The sequence below is a fragment of the Elaeis guineensis genome, chromosome 8 (genome assembly GCF_000442705.2).
Source record: "Elaeis guineensis isolate ETL-2024a chromosome 8, EG11, whole genome shotgun sequence".
In the NCBI taxonomy this organism is placed as follows: domain Eukaryota; kingdom Viridiplantae; phylum Streptophyta; class Magnoliopsida; order Arecales; family Arecaceae; genus Elaeis; species Elaeis guineensis.
Window position 1 is genome coordinate 1,193,692 of NC_026000.2, and position 6,000 is coordinate 1,199,691.

Genomic DNA, 6,000 nt, shown 5'->3' on the forward strand with positions numbered 1-6,000 from the left:
TTCACTTGTGTCTCTTTGTATACGATGTGGTGAAGATAGCAACCCAATATCATTCTTTCAAATATCTTACAATCTTTGCACAGCATAATTGACCAGATTTTGTGTGTTGTCTGTGTGAGAATCGTGTAAAACCGACTCTCTTCACAATGGCCTCCAGCCAAATAATATAATAATAATAATAACAAAGATCAAGATCTTTTCCGCAATTAGGAAAACCCCTTTGCTAGAAATTGTCATTAAAAAAGAGCATAAAGAGAACAGGAATGCAGCCCTTGTACGGCATGATGGCAAGCAACGTAGAGAACAAACACTGTTATAGGAATTATAAGTTACCACATTGTTACTGACTTTGACTGGTACAATCAAAATTAAATGTCATAAATCACCGCAATATCTCATCATCATTTAATTATTTTCTTGCAAACTTTTGCTTACCAACATATCTATTGCAATTTCCAAGGCCCAATTAAGTTATGCCGCAAGAAGTTAATATTGAATTTTCTATATGTACTGGTATGCGTGGAGTTTAAAAATTTTTTAAATTTAAAATACAATAAAAAAAATTAAATTAAAATATTTTTAATTTAAGCATGCATTCATCATATGAAAACACACATGGATCTAGTTCATATGCTGAAATTAACATAAATTGATTTTAAGATGAATAAAGTAAAGCCTGTGATCAATTTACATATCTGAATCGCTTTCTTTTTGCTTCAAACCTATAACTGAAGTTGAATCCAATTCGATCCTGGATCTGGGATTAAGCAGGTTCTGAATCAGCAGCACAAGCATCCTGCCTCTACAAGTATCCATAGACCGACCTGCATAAACTCCTCTTGATACAACTCACTTGAACTCAAAGCCTGAATAGACTTGAACCAAGTCTGGATAGGGATCAACCCTTGAATCCTTATGATCTTTTTTCTTGATTCTTGAAGAAACCATGAAACTTTCTTGATCCCTCAACTAATCAGAAGAATAACAAACAAGAAGTGGTTGTAACTAACTTCCAACAACTTGAGATGAAAAAGATGAAACCAACTAATCTTGGCGCCAACTTTTGACACCAAGAAAAGAGTTCCCACCCACCTCTCTTCTACATCCAGTAGGGGATGCCTAGAGAGAGAGGGCATGGGCTAGAGAGAGGAAGAGGAGAAGAGGCATTGGGCACATTAAGGATGGTGGCAAGGATGAGGGGAGGTGTCATATGAAGAGAGGTAGGGTTAGGATCCTTTAAATAGACAACATAAGGGTATCCTAATCAAATTAGAATTCCTCCTAATCATATTAGAAGTCCTGACCATAACATACTCGGACCAATTAAATGAGGTGCCACTCATAATTCACCCACGCCCACACTCAGTGCTAGGCATCCTACCATATGGGACCCAATTAAAAACTCTCAAATCAACTCATATGATTTTATAAATTCACTTCAAGAGTTTTTGATAAAATCAAGATAAATAAAATCAAAAAATTCTTTCTTAATTTAATCTAAGCCATAAATTAAGAATCCAACCATTGAAGGCCATTGAATCAAATTCAATTAGATTCAAATAAAGTATAAGAATTGACTAATGCTTACTATAAGAGGAATTAGGTTCATCCAAGTGCTAGTAATATTAACATGAACTCAATAGAATTTTTTTAAATTCATATTAATTGGTACTTCATAATCCCAATCATAAGTAATCCAGATCTTCTTCCTTGATATGTGTGATCCCATAGATTCAATTCTGTCCGATAGTAAGATATATCATAATCTCTATCATAGGTATTACTGAAATTCCTTTCAGTGGATCAGAACAGTTCTACTCTAACTCGACAAGGATCATTGATCCAGAACGATTTTATTGAGCTCTCATAATCCATCAGTGACATCTCGCAATATCTAGTGATAATCCAGCAGAATCGAAAAAAGACCTCTAAGTATAATTAATATATGATATAGTCCCTCTATCATTAGTTCCAACTAGATGGCAAGTCATGGATAAATCGTCAAACTTCATCATCAGTTATATGATAGATCCGATCAGCTCAAGTCCAATACTGATTTCAAATGAAAACTCTTTTTCACCAATCACACTACCATGACCATAGATTTGTGGACTCAGCTTTTCAAATCTTATAGGACTACTCCTCTCTATCAAGATTGATAGATCACATCTAGATGCACACCTTGCCCCACAGCTTAACCAACTAAAGCCAACATCTATTACAAAAACTCATCATTGAGTCAATATTTATGTGTAGTCAAACTACGCAGTCTTACTGTGAGCACTGTGATATTGCAGGTCAAAGAACTAATCACACAACTAAAGTATCGAGATAATCACTGACGATTGGATAGAAATCTATGTGATCTTTTGTATGATCATACTTAGTACTACTTATTCTTTAATAACTACCTGCATTTACCACTCAGTGTTTCTATACTATAGACTAGAGACTCATCTATTCCGAAAAAAATGAACTGTACATCGATCTATCTGGATCGATCACCATCTCCATGACTATCCTATGACAAGGAACAATTTAGGAATTGATTATACATACATCCAATTCTCAATATTTGAGAATATGTATTGTAACATCAATTTCAAAGACGATTCAAAGACATATAACATTTGAATCGAAAAAGAAAAGTTATCCTTTATTGATATAAATCAATAGTTTAAAGTATAAATTTGTGTCATAGAATGAAAAATATGTCAGTCAATAATTAATTTTTATGACATACATCTAATAGTTAAATCCAAAGAGGGTTCTCCAATTTAATTCTAATGAGTCATGCATGAGATCAAATTTTATCTTCCTACAAAATTATAAAGAAGTGTCGCTATATCTCTACTTCCCATCATGGCTCATCGTTACTGGCTTGTGCAACTACTCAACAGGATTTGGGAAGGTAGTAATATTATGTATTTATCTCTCAGCAGGAGCCGCCATTAGGTGCTGCCTTCATCAACGGTGCGAAGATTTTTTTTTACTGCAGCAGCTAGCGAAGAGCAAAAGAGGTAAGAAATTTTTTTTTTATTGATATAAAGTATAATTAGCGGACATCAACATTAAGCCATGACAACAAGATCCTCAGGACATGACATTCAGATGACCCACATCAGAAAAAAGATCAAGAGGGGGAAATATTTCTGCGAGAACCACCATGCATGTTGATCAGCATATGATAATTAATTGTCTGAGAATTACATCCTTTTCACCTTGGGCATTATCAGAGATGTACAAATATCTCACGTGGTGGACAAGTATCATTCGTGGCGATTCAGTTCACACTAGGATAGATAAAGAGTAGGACATGGTGGAAGCATCAGCATTTGACTGAAGAGTTCGATGGCGATCGATGGAAGACCGTTGATCTCAAGCCTGATAAGAAGTGGCAAAACCTGACCTGCGCATTGACTGGTGTATGTCTGATGATGCCATGCGAAGGATGGAGGTGTCTTAGAACTAAATCATGAATCACCTCCATTCAACTAATCCTTGTTGCAGTAAAAGAGAAAAAATGAAAAGCTTGAAAAGAAGGACGGCCTCAAGATATATAATGCTGTCGCTTTTTCTTGAGACTTTATTCGCCCTCTCCACCAGTCAGATCAGATAATACAAAATGAAGCCCAACCAACCACTACAATAGTTAGCTAGTTGAGGTTTAAACTAAAACATTTTATCTTTGTTATTTTGAAAATAGTTAACAATCCTTGGTCCCAAACCTATAGGGACAGGTAACATGAATTTTTTTCATTCATTCCACGCTGTTTTGAGCTATGCTTTTTGAAGGATGCAGCGGTATCAGGTTCTTTTTTAATATTTCATCCCATCTTATTTTTGGTCTATCTCTACGATGTAATTAGTCACTTATTGATATAAGTTTCAGAAAAATAAGACAAACTCTTTTGTTTTCTTGAAGCTTCTCTGTCTGTAAAACAAACATATTGTCAAGTATTGCCATTTTATGAAATCATGACATATGAAAAAACCATTGGGAAATGATGAGTATGAAAAGGGTAGGAAAATGTATTATAAGGAAATATCATGCAATTGCGCTATAAGAGAAAGCTATATGATGAGGTAACTAACATGCATCTGCGGTAATTTTGCACTTTCCACACATCATGCTCGTGCCAATTCTAGTCCTTAATCGGTCTCATTCTCACTGTCACAAACAGATGTCTTATTTCTACTAAATTATTCGATTATTCTGGCCCAGGATCACATCTAGCAAGATCTAGCATAGCAAATTTGTTTCATTCCTCGGTCTCCTGACCTAAACATGCACAACGTCAAATCGGTACTCTCTGCTTTCAGTCTCTGGAATGCCTTTCCTTTCGTCAGATATTACTGTTGATCTTTTTTTTTTTTTTCGAGGGAGTTTCAAAAGTTCTTCTCGCATGCGGAATGAGCTCCGCGCGCGGACGTCTGTTCTGAAGGCGGTTCTCACACACGCACAGCTGTCGCGGCTGTTTGGGCTTATTTAAGACTCCTTCTTTTCTCAATTGTCGATAGAAAAAAAAATATATCAAAAATCTTTTTTTTTCAAAAAAAAATAATTCTCTCTCTGCTCTCACAACTCTCTCTTCACTTTCTCTCTCTTATTTAATTTTATTATTATTTGAGCTGAGAACGAGTCTGATCGATGTCCGTTCAAGATTGTGCCACTGATGAACATTGGAGTACTTGACTTCCGAATTATATCTTGAAGGAGGATATGCGGCTCAAGTCTTCGCACGAGAATGGGCCGAAATTTTCTTTAAGACAGTGGTTTAACCGCCTCCCAAACCAGATCCTGTATTTTATTTTATTGTTTGTCACATCACATATACTGTATCACACACATCACAATATATATATATATATATATATATATATATATATATATATATATTTTGATTGGCATCTAAATTACAAACAAATTTTTTTATTATGAGCCTATTTCACCATTTTTTTCATTTTAGGCTTACTCTTCAATACAATTTTTTTTTAATTAATTTATTTTCCTGTAATTTCATTTTTCTTGTGGTTACATTATATATATATATATATATATATATATATATATATATATATATATATATATATAATTTTATATATTTTTCAATAACAGTCTAAAGGAGATTTCATAGTTATTTTTGTAGTGCATGCATATTTAATTATTTATATGTATTTAGGACTTATGCTTCTTGTATATTTATATATTATTTTTAATTGACCAGCATTATTTTCTATAGTTTTGTGTTGTACAAATTAATTAAAGATCCCCTCAAAATATGTATTACTGTATACTCAACCTTAATAAAACTTATTAAGTCCACTTGTTAAAAAAAAAAAAACTAACTAATATATTTTCTTTAAATATCAGTTTTCCTCTTTGAACCATACTTGGACCAAATGGCTACTCTTAGAGATCAAACATTTAGTCTTAAACCTGACAAATTTGATGGAACCAACTTTAAGAGGTGGCAAAATCAAATGAAATTTTGACTAACCACTTTGAGGCTCTGATCGATTATTGATCAATCTTCTATCTCTTCTAATTCAACCTCTCCTGCCACCCCTGAAGAAGACTATCTTTATAAGGGTCGAATTCTAAGTACCCTTTTCTGATTCATTCTATGATGTTTATCTATCCGCAAAGAGTGCAAAAAAATTATGAGATAACCTAGAGTCTGAGTATGGCCTGGACGATGCTGGTGTTGAACGGTTCAACATCGCATCATTTCTTAGATATGTTATGGTAGATGATAAACCTATAAATGACCAACTCCATCAATTTCAAAAATATCTTAAGAAGCTTCAAACCAATGGAACTACTCTCTCTGAAGAATTTAAGGTCTCAAGCCTTCTTGATAAATTGCCTTCTTCTTGGGATGGCTTTGCTAAAGGTCAGCTCCATAAGCAAAGATAACTAACCCTAACTCAACTTCTCAATTCAATTACGATAGAAAACCAACATAGGTCCAAAATTCAGCAAACCAGAGTCTCAGA